The sequence below is a fragment of the Rhinatrema bivittatum genome, chromosome 9 (assembly GCF_901001135.1).
Source record: "Rhinatrema bivittatum chromosome 9, aRhiBiv1.1, whole genome shotgun sequence".
Classification (NCBI taxonomy): Eukaryota; Metazoa; Chordata; class Amphibia; order Gymnophiona; family Rhinatrematidae; genus Rhinatrema; species Rhinatrema bivittatum.
Window position 1 is genome coordinate 39,294,476 of NC_042623.1, and position 14,209 is coordinate 39,308,684.

General features: G+C 42.0%; 1 protein-coding gene across 12 annotated transcripts in view; it reads left to right on the forward strand.

The window, feature by feature from the left end:
* MAGI2 (membrane associated guanylate kinase, WW and PDZ domain containing 2) overlaps positions 1-14,209 on the forward strand; it is a 1,548,202-nt gene that overhangs the window by 1,121,829 nt on the left and 412,164 nt on the right. The gene's annotated exons all lie outside the window — the stretch shown is intronic.

Genomic DNA, 14,209 nt, shown 5'->3' on the forward strand with positions numbered 1-14,209 from the left:
TGGACCCACGCGGCCCTCCGACAGGTATTTAAAAATAATTTTTTTTTGAACACTCAGGTTTTTTTTCCAATATAAGACATACCCTGAAAGTAAGACATAGTGGGACTTTTGGGGGTAAAAAAAAAGTAAGACGCTGTCTTATATTCGGGGAAACACGGTAGAAAGCGGAGCAATTCAGCGACTTGCCCGAGGACCCTGCTCTTCATTGCATTTGTTCGTGATTTGCACGAAGGGTGAAATGTTGTATTCCTGTTTTATTTTCTTCAGATGACAGTGATATAACATATCCAGCAGACACTGAAATGTTTTGGTGGGCTCGGATATGTTTTAGAGGAATTGCCCGATGAGTACAAAATGCCATTCAATAGTGCAAGGTAATGAATTTCAGGAGCAAAATTTGTCTTTTGTAAAATTAGGGAGGGAATGTTTGAGATACACCCTGCATCAGAAAAAGACTCTGCCATCCAGCTAATCAGTAAATCAAGGATGATAGTACAGTGTCAGTTGGTAACTAACGAAGCATCAAGAGTCCTTGCATGTCTGAACAGGGTGATTAACCATGATGAAAAAGACTCAAGTTGTTTGAAGGGCATATTCCCTTTTTAAAAGGAGTACCCATTAAAGGAATATTGTTCCAGTATGCCTAAAGGTGAAACTGATCTGCTAAAGGACATGAATGGAATCTTAAAATGTGCTGCCTTAAAAGCCTGATCTTCATTCCTGGGTACCGGAATGAACCCCCGCTTTCACATAATATTCATTTCTGTTGCAGAATCATCTCTTGAAACAAATCTCCAGAACTATCACTCTGGGCAGTGCATTATGGGTGGCCCATGCACTTTTAACAGTCTTATTTGTTCATCTCTGGTATATGTGCAAATAAAGTGGTGCCTGGAGAATTATTTAAACAAAAGGATAATGTAAAGAGGACAACGCTAAGCAACTAAATTGGTTGCATTCAGGGACATAGCCAGAACAGGTTTTTTTGGAAAACATTGGGGGGAAGGGGCACTGAGCTAGCCTCCCTATCCCTTACCTCATCCTATGTGAGTCTTCACAGCAGTGATTACAAAACCCTTTAATTTTTGGTAGCACTCTGTATCATCTGTCTTTTTATTCTCTCTTTGCCCTAGATTTCTCTCTCCCTCTGTGGTTAATGAAGTGTTAAGTCTCTGTGTGCGCTGGCTGTATGGGGGTATATTTTAGATTGTGTCGTAGAGCACTCTACACACAATCTGGTAAAGCAAAACTTAGTTTACTAAATGTTGTAAATATGTGGGTAAGAAATCAGCAAAGTAATATCACAGTAAGCTGTACATAAATCAATACAGGTAAATAAGAGAGACAGAAATAAAGTTAGCACATTAATCAAAGCACAGCAAAGAACCCCCCTTTTCTATGTCTTCCCTCTATATAAGCCAGTGTTCTTGGAAACCAGAAAGACGCTTGCACAGGGACTCTGAAAAAGAGCGACTCGCTCTCTGTTCCTTTCAGCTCCTCCAACTAAAATAAGCGAATGCAATACCTTACATATCCCTCTGCAAGTTAGGTGCTTCAGTTTTCACTTTATCCAGGAAGGTATTTCAGTATAGTCTTTTGAGCTCGCCATTTGTTAAAAGACACCAAATGCCTTAACTGATTATCAGCTTATTGGTATCGGTACCAGTCTTTAGCATTTGATCTTCCCAGGTGTTAAAAGATACCAAATGTCTTGCAGCCAGATTTTCAAACACCCCCCCCCCCCACGCATAAAATCCAGGGGTTAAGCGCGAGGCCGGGTCTTGCGCGCATCTCGCTCGTAACCCCCGTTACATGCACAAGGGCCTCGCAGAAGGGGAGGGGCGGAGCTGGAGGTGGCCGATAGAGCAGCCATTTGCCACTGTGGGGGATCGCGCGCAACTTACACCAGCTTAGGAGCTGGTATAAGTTCTGAAATAAAGGGGAAAAAACCAGATAGGATGTTTTAAGAGGACAGGGAGGACAGGGAGGTGTATGGGCAGGGGAGTAGGGAACTGGGGGAGGCCGCAATACGTCGCCACACGAAAATTGCAATATTCCTCCCCCCTTGCGCGCGCTGCCCCGGATTTTATAACATGCGTGTGCGGCCATGTGCGCGCATGTTTAAAATTTTAAAAATCTACTCCTTAGTCCTTGATCTCCCCAGAGATACCAGATGATCCCAGGGGCCATTTGAGCTCTCCTGTTGCCAGGATGTCCCGGAAATGACAAAATAGTGTCATGCCTTTAAACAATCCTTGTACTCAACTTATATGCAATAATCATCGATCATTAGAGCCTGTCCATCACAAAGTCTCGTAAGCTGCCTAAAATTATCTTCTTACAGTCTCTCAGGCTGCTATAGAGCAATTATGTAAACAGGTTTCCTATCATACTAGGCATTCCGAATTTTTAAAGTGCTGAGAGAAAGGGGGATAATTGTGCCAAAAGTAAACAAAAGTGTTTGATGGCTTCAAATCTTTACAGGACTGTTGTTTCCCAGTTTAAGTTAGCCTTTTTAAAAGCATAGGGGATCATGGACTGGCTGTGATTCCAGCATCTCCAGGCTGTCCTCTTCACAACTAGGGAAGTTGGGCATTTCTGTGCTGTCTCACTTGTAATTGCTAGTCAATCCTTTAAAGATACTATAACCTGAACCAAGGCCAGCATTTCTGAGTAGCTGGTAGAAATTTAGGTTCTTATGTAAATTAGATTACCGGTGACTTGGAAAATCTGGATGAAAATGTGAACAAGAACAAGGCCATCTGAGTCAGAGTTTGAGCCTGGAAGCATCTGGCTCGCCTGCCACTAATTTAAGGCGGATTTAAGATGAGATGGGAGAAGAGATCAGCCTGTGTACTTCAATCAAGAACTACTGTCGTTATGCTTCACTAATCAATGAGTGTGCACACTGATGGAATATCCTTGGCAATAAACCACTAATCAATTATCCCTGAGTTGAGGACACAGCACTATGATTCTCTTAAATAAGTTGGAAGGTTGTTGTTGAAGTCAGATGTCTATATAAAATACAGTAACTTGTTCTGACAGAGCCAGACATGCTTTATTTTCAGCATGGATGCAACTAACCTCACCATCTCTACTCTATTTGCTTTGCCTCAGAAATGGACTCTGGCACTTGATAGTGACGCCTTACAATAATATGGCAATTCCTTTTTACAGAGACGTACAGCACACGGAAAGATAATTAAAGCACTGGTGTTCTAGTACCTCAGGTGGGCTGTTAAAATAAGAAAAATTAATTAAATTCTTCTCTTTGGTTCTGATTTTCATTTCATTCCTGATCAGATATGAGGGAAAAGAAACTCTCCTTCTAGTTAGCCACACCCACATTTATGAATCTGTGTAAATCACAAAGCCACTGTGCTGACCTTCGTCAGTTACCTACTGATACATATTGGATTTTGACTATATCATGAACAGGAAGGAGATTCTTTTAAAATGAGAGATGTGGCCAGATTGAGAGGGGCATTTCTTTAAATTAAAAGAGATAAAAATGTAATAATTAAATGCAGCCCTTGTTCCATGGACTAGTGGGGCTTAGGGGCTCATTTGAGACTAGTGGGGCCACGATCTGACCCATGCTCCCGATCTCTCATGCCAATGGGGAGGGAGAGATGATAAAATCATTCAAGGTCCCTAAGGCTGTCTGGAGGTGTCCTGCCAAGTCTCAGTAAGAAAACTGGGAAAAAGACACAATACACCAAGTTGTGGTTGTTCAAAAAATAAATCATTTTGCTGGTTAACCTGACTGCAGATGAAAATTCACAACAGGTACACTTTGGAATAGTGCACATCAATATGGAAAAAAAGTCCAAGAAACCACAGATACAATCACTGGTAAATCTGCACATCCCTGGCAGTAAGTATTCTGTAAAGAGAACCTACCTCCTTGCATGGTACCTGCATGTTATGTTTTTGAGGTGTTGGAGTGGATTCTTGGGTACTGCGGTGATGGCCACTCCCACGGCGAGGATCCCCGTGAGGAACTGCAGTACTAGGCTAGACTCTATACACGCAGACACAGAGAATTCGTATTTATTATACAGCTTGGTGGTACTGCCCAGGGGCGGCAGCAGTGAGGTAGCCCAGTAGAAGTAGTCCAGGGGTCCTCAGCAGAGGAGACCAGTCCCACGCTCAGCTGAAGCTGAAGGTGAGACAGACTGACAAGGTTAGTTACTCACTGAAGTAGATAGCTGTATTGATGAAAATCCTAGCAGGCAGAAGTAGTTGAACTGTAGGTATCAAGGTAGTGAGAGCAGGCCCTCGAGGAGCGAGTACCCGGTATCCCAGATAGGTACCTGAAAGAAGCAAAAGGGCCCCTGAGGAGCAGGTATCCAGGTTAGAGATGAATGACCCCAAAGGGCAGAGAGAGAGCTTCCAGCAGCTGCTGGGAAGCGACAGATCAGCTTAGACCAGAGCGAATCCAATCCTTGCTAACTCAGTTTGTTAGCAAACGAAGGGCAGGCTAAATACCTGGATGTTGTGATGTCACTTGGAGGGGACGCCCCTGAGGTTCCCGTCATGATGTGGATAAAGTCGTGGGTGGCGTGTGCACCCTAGGAGGCCCTCAAGAATTCCATGGTGAACACTGTCCTGGGGATGCCAGAGAGAGTGGCATGAAGACATGGCAGCAGCCATCTTCCCAAGGCTTGAGGAAAAGGAAGAAAGGTGAGGCACAGAGGTTGAAGCTGTCTGAGACTGATGGATGCAACAGTGCCCTCCTTCAGACCCCCTACCTGGTCTTGGTTTTTGAGGAAGAGAGAGAGAGAACCTAAGAACCTAGCCATGATGCCCTCACACAAGATAGGTATTTATAGCTCTATGGGAGGCCCACCTTGTAACTCAAGGTGAGGTTTAGGTATTAGTGTAGGGGTTAGGGGCCACTTTGACATTCAAAGTGAGACATGCAAACAGACCAGTGCTCTCTTGTGAAGATTTGATGACCTTCGGAGTGAGGAAACTCACCCAAAGATGAGATTTGTGCAATGCTCATCCTAGCTTGATGGACTCTCTATTGGGTAACATCAAGCTAGGTAGGGAGAACATTGCACAAATCTCATCTTTGGGTGAGTTTACTCACTCTGAAGGTCATCAAATCTTCACAAGAGAGCACTGCTCTTTTCGTACGTCTCACTTTGAATGTCAAAGTGGCCCCTAACCCCTACACTAATACCTAAACTTCACCTCGAGTTACTAGGTGGGCCTCCCATAGAGATATAAATACCTATCTAGTGGGAGAGCATTATGGCTAGGTTCTCTCTCTCTCTCTTTCTCTCTTCCCAAATATGGTCCCCCCCCCAGTGGTTGTATATAGGAAATACAACAATGCTGGCACTTATTGAAAATGTGAAAAAGATATCACAATTTGCACTAAGATAGCACTTCACATAGGTATTAGTACAAATTGCAATAAAACTGCCTATTACCATAAAACCCCCCCTTTTCCTATCGCATGCAATATTTAGTACATTTTGATAAATGCAGGCCAATGTCTGGTCGGGCCAAAGAGCTACTCTAAAGTTAGGTGGCTGTAGTTAGCTGGCTAATAGTAAGATAGCTGGCTATATTCAATAGTGCAGTTTCACTATTGAATATACCTCCAGAGTTAGCCGGATAAGTTTATCTGGCTAACTTTGCTAGCCAGACTGTGTCTGAATATATACCTTATTATTTTTAATTATTGAGTATTATTTGATGTGTCTTCCAAACACCAAAAACATATTCAAAACAGTAAATTTTAAAAAATTACATTTTTAATTATTGGATCTTCTATTTGTCAGTTGTTTGGAAATATGTGTTCATTATTTTATTATGGTTTTATTATTATATTTTATATTTCTTGGTTTTATTGATGTTTTATGAGGAATGGTAATGTTTTTGTTTTTCATATACAATGTTTGGCTTGTTACAGTTTTCAGCTTAGTTTTTATATGCACATTTATTTATATTTTATGGTGACTAGAATCAAAAATTCTCAGGTATGGAGGGTGGTGAATTTTTTTTATCCTTATTAGTTATTTGATGCGTCTGCTGTTTAAAAATATTTTATTGGTGTTTGGGAAATAGTTGAAACATTTCCCAATATGTTTTTATTTATTGGATGTTCTATTCACCAGTTGCTTTGAAATATTTGTTCATTTATTTTGTATGGTTTTACTATTATATTTTATATTTCTTGATTTTATTGTTTGATGTTTTATGAGGAATGGTTGCTGTTTATCCATTGTTGAACTGCATACAGGGTCTGGCTGTTGCAGTTTTCAGTCCGGTTTTTGTCTGCATATTTCTATTTATATTTTATGGTCTCTTTATTCTGTATTTGATGAGGGTCTGTCTGTGTTCAGCCTGTGTCAGACCAAGGTGAGGATTTCTGTTAGGGTGTAGTTTCTATGTTGGGATCTATAGCAGCTTGGCTTGTTCTGTTTTTCCTAATAGGAGATGAATTGATGTTTTAGGGTCTGGTGTAATAGTTGCAGTGTTGCATTTTTATAGATTTGTTACTATTGAGTGTTGGCATTTAATGCTTTTTTGGTGTGGGAGGTTTATTATATTGTAAATGTAATTTAGTTTACTCATGGCTTTCTGGGTGCCAAGCCCTCACTCAGTGCACGTTACAACAAACCTCTTACTATATTAGTTCTAAGCTTCTTTTAACTTTATTGCAGGGTTTTCTAGTTGGCACCACAGCAGTGCATATAAATATAGTAAACCTGCTGTCATATTTTTACTTCAGAAGACTATACTATGAATGTACATTTTACATGTAAAATCTTATTACAAATGCATCATTTTTAATTGCGTGTGTGGAGGGAGGGTAGGGCTGCAGGGTTGCAAGGCTGTAAGCTTTTCCTAGGATGCTCCAGGTCAGAAAGCAGAATTCCATCTGGAGCTGTGCTGTCGTAGGCCAGGCTCTCCCCAGTCTCGGCTGCAGAGTCTTTGCCAGGGCTTAATGTTTCATTTTCTTAAGCCTTGGAGGATCACTTCTGGTACCTCCTCCCCAGGAGTCGGTTAGCAGAGCAGACACTAGGGTAGTGTTTCCCAACCAGTGTGTCTTCAGACCTGATCAGATGTGCTACAGAAACGTCACCCTTATCTGATGCTCTGCTCTAGGTCACCACTTGGGCTCTGCTCTTAGCACCTTGCAGCGGTGGCTCTGAAACTGGTAGGAGCTCCTTTCTGACCACAGGTGTAATCGTGCAAGCCTCATCCTAGCCACAGCATGAACCCTGGAGTGTGATAATTAATGGGCAGTATGCAGAGCAAAGTTAACCGGGATCCCGCTTTGTGCAGTGCAGAAAGTTCTTCCTCATCTTCCCCATCTTTGAGTCCTTGAAGCCCCTGTCTTATACCCAGGCCGAGTAAGATGGGGAGAGTGTGCACTGAGCACTGGATGTGACTCATTTTGACTGTAAAGAGCTCTATCAGCCACATGCGGCAGCCAGGGTAACTAACGGAGTCGATTTTCCCCTTGGGAGCTGATGTATTGTGACAGGTTCATTTGTGTCTTCGCCACCTCTCTTCTATTTTGGAAGCGAAACTGGTGGGGCTTTAAGTGCCTCCCTAGCTCTTTTGGACTCGAGTCTTCTCCGTGTCTGCATTGCCTGCTCCGTGAAGGTTGGTTTTCCACACATTTTCATTATGGAGGTGTGCTTTAGGTTTGAAAAAGTTGGGGAAACATTTGCCAAGGGACAGAATAAGCAGCGGAGTCTGTATAGCACGGATTCAATGAGAGTGTGCTGGAGTGAGGAAGGCCCTGAGAAGTGGAGGCAGCCTCCTGTCATATAAAGGGAGGGGATGAGCCCAGAGGAGGTCCTCATGCCATGCTTGTGGGGCTTCTGTCTGAAATGGCTGGGCTGAACCCTGCAGAGGGCCGGCTGGCTGAGCAGTGAGTCTCCTGGCCTGTGAGGGTGCCAAGAAGGGGTGAGAAAGGGAAAAGGAGGAGGCCTCTGCAGGATGGGATGAGAAAGGGCTGGCAGTAAGCACCAAGTTTTACATACTGATGCGGCAGTGCCCGAGGCAGGTTGTACTTACTGAATGATCAAGTACTTGAAGTTACTGCGTATCCCCTGCTGTGAAGTTGATCACCACTGTAAGTTATTTCAGATGCAATTGTTTGTTTTTAATTGATTGTAATCTGCCTTGAGGGGCCAGTCTTGATAAAAGCGAAAATACCATATGTCTGTCCATAAACAAAGAAATCCATTAAGACCTGTAAGCCATCGATATAACATTAACAGGCAGTGTCACTCAGGTCTGTAAAGCATGTACTAGGTTTTGTATTGACATGTAACTGTTTGCTTATTCCACTGGCAAAGTCTGGAGTTAACTGTATTCAGTAAGTATAAAGTTAGTAGCATTAAAAGGGAGAAAAGGAAGCAGTCACCTGGGGAAGACGCAGCATAATTGACATTCTTACCAGGGACTTATTAACGGAAATATATGATGCTGCAAACCGGTCTCAGTAAAGATGCTTGAGCTGTGCATTGGTGTATTGACAAGTAACACCCAAAGCATTGAACTGACTGCGGGAACCTTACAGTTCAGAGGGTTTCTATTAACCACACAAACAGTAGAGCAGAGATCTGATTGCTGTGTTGTCCCTGTGTGCTCAGGAACGTGATTCCATGCAGGCAGTATCACCTATTATTGTAGTAACAGAAGAATAGAGAAAACTTTGCACCCTAGTTCAGATATCTGAAGCAGAGAGCCATGTAATAAAATTATTCTTGGGTTGACCCAATAAAAGACATCACAGCCTACCAAGAAATAAGCCAGTTCATATCGTGTGAGCACTCTGTTGCAGATCTCCCATCCTCATCATTTTTTAACATCCGTCTCTATATTATTCAGCTAAGTACTCGCATGGTTAGCCGGTCTTATGTTACGGCAATGGATTTTCTTAAAATGATTGGATTTCTATCTGCCATTTTTCTTTTCACAGAGGTGAAACATGAAAGCAAACCCAGCGTACGGCAGCCGAATATCTGATTATTTTGTCACTGTCACTAAGTGGCATATTAATTGAACAGGAAGTTTCAGCATACCCCAGTGAATGCAAACAGCATGTGTCACTTGTAGATTAAAAAGAAAAGTTCCTTTTTGATGCTGTCAGAAAAGATATTTCAATAACAAGTTTTGGCAGATGACACTACAAATCAAAGAAAAGAAAATAATCTCACAAATGCATACAGATTTTTTTTGTCATTTAGCATGCTTGGAAATTTTTTTTTAGTGTAAATGCACTAAAAATAGACTTAGTTTTTGGGTACTTGCCAGGTTCTTATGGCCTGGATTGGTCTCTGTTGGAAACAGGATGCTGGGCTTGATGGATCCTTGGTCTGACCCAGCATGGCATGTTCTTATGTTCTTATGCACATACCAGATCTCCAAATTAATAACTTAAATATACATTTTGTAGGCACATCCTGAATAAACCAATGTTTTGGTTTAAAAAACCCCCAAAAACCCATCCATCAGGAAACAGCATAAACAAAACCAATTCCATAATAACATACTGTAAGCACCTCCCTAACTTAACAGAGCTATTTCTGCACCATTCTTAGCTGAGCAGCCTGCCTCCGTTCCCTCCAAGGCCGCTCCAAAATCGGAGCGGCCTCGGAGGGAACTTTTTTCCGGCCCCCCACCACCACCACCACCTACCCCTCTCTTCCCCTACCTAACCCACCCCTCAGCCCTAACTAAATCCCCCCCACCTTTGTTAAGAAAGTTACACCTGCCTGAGGCAGACGTAACTTGCACTCGCCGGCAGGCTGCTGGCGCGCCATTCCCCGGCCCGGGGGCTGGTTCGGAGGCCTCGGCCACGCCCCCGGAACGCCCCCGGTCCGGCACCACAGCCCCGCCGCCGGAATGCCCCCGAATGCCACGCCGCCCGACACGGCCCCGAAGCAAAGCCCCGGGACTTACGTGCGTCCCAGGGCTTTGTGCGCGCTGGCAGCCTATGCAACATAGGCTGCCAGCGCGCAAGTCCATGCGCGCATAAATCCGGCTGGATTTACGCGCGCAGGGCTTTTAAAATCTGCCCCAGTGTGTAGTTTGTGCATCCCTAGTGCTCTGCATTGGGCACCCAGAAGAAGCGGCTGAGCATCTAGAACAGCCTGGCCAGAGCTCCCTCGCCACCACCGGCAGGGCTGTTCCTGACCGGTCCTTTTCACTGACACTTGTCAGTGAAAGGACCAGTCCCCTTTCAGGACAGCCTTCTGAAAGGGGATTGGTCCTTTTACTGACATGTGACAGCGAATGGACCAATCAGCAGGAAGTGAAGGAGTGAATAAATTAATATCAAGTTCCCGACACTTAATATTAATTTATTCACTCCTTCATTCACTGCCGGCAGGGGTTCCCATTGGGCCAGACATTGGATGCTGCTTTTTGTGGTTTCCCCTATGAGGAACCACAGAGAGCAGGATTTTTTTTTTGTTGAGCCCTTGAGCAGGCCATAATTCTGCTTTGTGTGGTTCCTCCTATTTAGTATCGCTAGGATACTAATAGGAGGAATCACAGAAAGCAAGAGTACCGCATGCTTTAACACCTGCTCCTGGGCAGACATTAAATTTGCAGTGTTAAAATAAGCGCGGTGGCCGCATAGACATTTTTTGCATCAGGGGGTAATAGCGCTTATCACATGTATATTCATGTTGATGAGGCTATTAGCTACGTGCTGGTTTGGACGAGCTAATCCCCTTATTGCATGAAGGGTTTTGGATGCACGTCCAAAGCATGTGTCCAAGCCCATGAAAAGCCATGCACTCGACCGAACGCACTATATTGCATCAGCCTGTGTGGGTTACGGACATACTTTTACATGCATTGTTATAAATAAATAAATAAATGCATTGAACACCAGGAATAACCATTTAAACACATAAAGCTGTATTTCATGCGTATAAATGACTTTGAAAATCAGGCCTATAGAGGGTAATTTTTCAAAGGGGATGTCTCTGCAGGTAAATACCCATGTATCAATGGCAATCCCTTTGAAAATTGCCCCATCAGTGAGAATATGCTCTCCATCTAAAAGACAGCATCCACATGGTCTGCTTATGCTATACAAGAGGATCTTTTCATCAGAAAGATGTTTAATTCACTCCTTTGATTGCCTCAAACTATTTAGATTCAACAATAACTTGCAGAGTGCTTTGGTAACATCCTGGACATCTTCTGCAAAAATAGTTAACTCTGACATCTCATTGGACAGGGATGCTCTCTGGCATCATTGCATTTCAATATATGAACAGTGCTGAAAATTCCAAAAAGTATGTGTAATGGCTGATGCTTATTTAATCGTTCACAATAAGACAGTGCCTCCTAACTTGTGCTGCATGCAGGTCAGTGTCAGCTGCGACATTTGGATTTTGGTGCCGCTGCCAACAAGAGGGAAACTGGCTCTCTCCCCTACCAGCCAGGAGCCTTTGGGCGTGAGATGGTCTGTGCAGTGAGGGAGGTGCCGGCTGGCAAGTTGCCTAGGCTTGGAGGCCCTTATCTGGATGGGGGTGAGGCGGGCGCTGGGTAAAGTTTTTGGGCCCAGTGACCCAACTTAACTATGCTTGCTTATGGGTAGTTACCTCGAGTGGCGTAGGTAGGTGACGTTATGCTTCATGGGTATTAACGCTAGATAACACAACCAGTTTTAATACGTAATGAGGTAATGTGTGTATTTTTTTTATTGGGTTTACGAGCACTAACTTTGGAAGTTAGGCATCTAAATCTTCCCCTTTGAAAATTGATTTCAGCTGAACACCTACATTTAGGAGCCTAAGTCCATTGAATTTATACATTTAAGTACCCAAAAAGTGGGTGGCAATGGGAGTAGAATTACAGTGGGGAAAATAAGTTTGACACTTAGCACTGATTTTCAGTGCTAAGTTCCTAATTTAGGTTCATACATCTAGGCAAATGAATCGCAGGTCCAGATTTAGGCCCCTGTGAATTTTCAGTCAAATATGTATTCACCTAAAATTTAGGCACCCAGGACCAGTGCAAGGATATTAGACAGTCTAAGCAAAACTTAACTTGTATACACCCATCCCCACCCACAACCTTAACCCCGCCCCCCCCCCCTTCTTCTGCCAACATACACAAATACATATAATTAACTTTTGAAAATTAATATTCAAAGTCTTCTGAGGTAAAACTATCACTTACTATGACATGTGTATTACATTTATATGACTGCTGTGTTGCCAATCAGAACAAATATAGAAAACCCCGCGAAGCAGACATTCAGAACTTACCGTATAGAGCAAACTGCCAGCGGTGAAACAGCAACAACCCTGTCTACTGGAAATAATACACCAGGTCTAAACTAGCGCTGCATCTCTTATTGAGAAAAACTACTACAGATACCTGCACCGGTTGTAGTTCTCTCTCTCACCAGTGGCCTGGACGAATCCAGTATAAGTTAATATTTGTAAGTATTAGAATTGTGAGATTGCTAAGGTCACTTATTTGATCTGAAAAGGTGAGAGTATTGGTTCCTGGGCAACTGGTCACTAATGTTTGATGTAAAAAGGTGTTAAGGGAAAGTGTTATTAGAAAAGGGAAAGGAGATTAGCTAAAAAGGCCAATTGTTAATCTAATTGCAGTGTGAATCTCTTAGAAAGAGATTGTCCTTTGAAGTATTTTTGTTTGAAGTAACTGGGTTAGAAGCTTAGATATATAGGAAAGCAAAAACTGAGTAAACCTTAGTCCAGAGGGACTGCTGACTACAGAATCTTCATCTGGTGGGTAGCAAGTTGGACTTGCTGGGAAAGAATGCTTAAAATCTTTAAAAAAAAAAATGCTTAATAGTTAAACTAATACTGGCTATGTTTATTATGTGTTAATTTTTTTGCAAGTGTTAAGAATTATTTCTGTGTAGAAATAGGAATTTGGGCTAATTTTGGGGGGAATTTTAAATCCTCGGTGTGCATCAATACCGGCAGATAGCGCATGTGGCCAGGGCCGCACATGTACTGAGGGCTTTTTCAGACCGGCCTGGCCACACTCGTATTTCTTTTTTTTTATTTTAATCTTTATTAATTTTTAAATAACATATCAAGATAATTTTCTTGACAATAAATCATATGTTTACATCATAGCTTTCAATAGTAATTAGAAAAAAAAATTCTTAAATTATATGTAAACATTACAAGTCCACAATATGGATCCAAGAGGTCATCATATTATAATCCACCTATAGTAACCTTAAACTTTATAACATCGGCAGGAGCTTATATCACAAATAAGGTAAGACTAACCCAGACATTTCAAGGCTTAAGAAGCTAAATCACTGGTGCACATACACGTCGACTTTCAATATTGTCACACAAAAACTGCGTTAATTGAGATGGCAAAAAGAAAAGAAAAGACTTATCTTTAAACTTAATCAAACATTTACACGGAAATCTTAATGTGAAGGTTGCTCCCATCTGTAATACTTGAGGCCTCAGCAGTAAAAACTGCTTCCTCCTTTTCTGTGTTGTCTTAGAGACATCAGGGAACATCCTTATTTGTAATCCCATAAATTTTTCTAAACGATGTTTGAAGTATAACTTTAATATCCATTCTTTGTCCATTTCCATTGCAAAATTTATTATCAATGTGGCTGGCTCAGCTAGGGTCTGATCTGATGTTTCCAAAAAGTCCGTTAAATTTAAGTTTAACTCTGGAACTCCATTTTCTTTCCTTACTGGTCCCTTTGCAGGGTCGGAAGTGTCACTGGAAGTCTTTCTTATATCCCCTCTCACAGGTACATAGAAGACTCGTGTAATTGGTGGCATTTGGTCTGCAGTAACTTTTCAAATTTCTTGTATATATTTTTTAAACATATCTCTCGGTGTTATATAAGAAATTTTTGGAAAATTGATTACACGTAGATTTTTATTTTTTAACAAATTTTCCATATTCTCTATTTTATCCAGCAGGACCAAATTATCTTTAATTATGTAATCTTGTTTAGTTTTCACCGATTCCAGTAATACTTTTTTCTCAGTTTCAGAGGTATTAATAACTTTTATTGTATTTTCTAAAGATTTTATTCGATTTTCATGATCTTCAATCTTATTTCTTAATGGCTCAGTCTGTTTTATCATCAGATTCCCCAACTCAACCATAGTTTCCCACAAAGATTCTAACGTTATCTGTCCCGGTTTTTGTGGATTATAAGATGGAAAATTTAAACTTAGCTGCT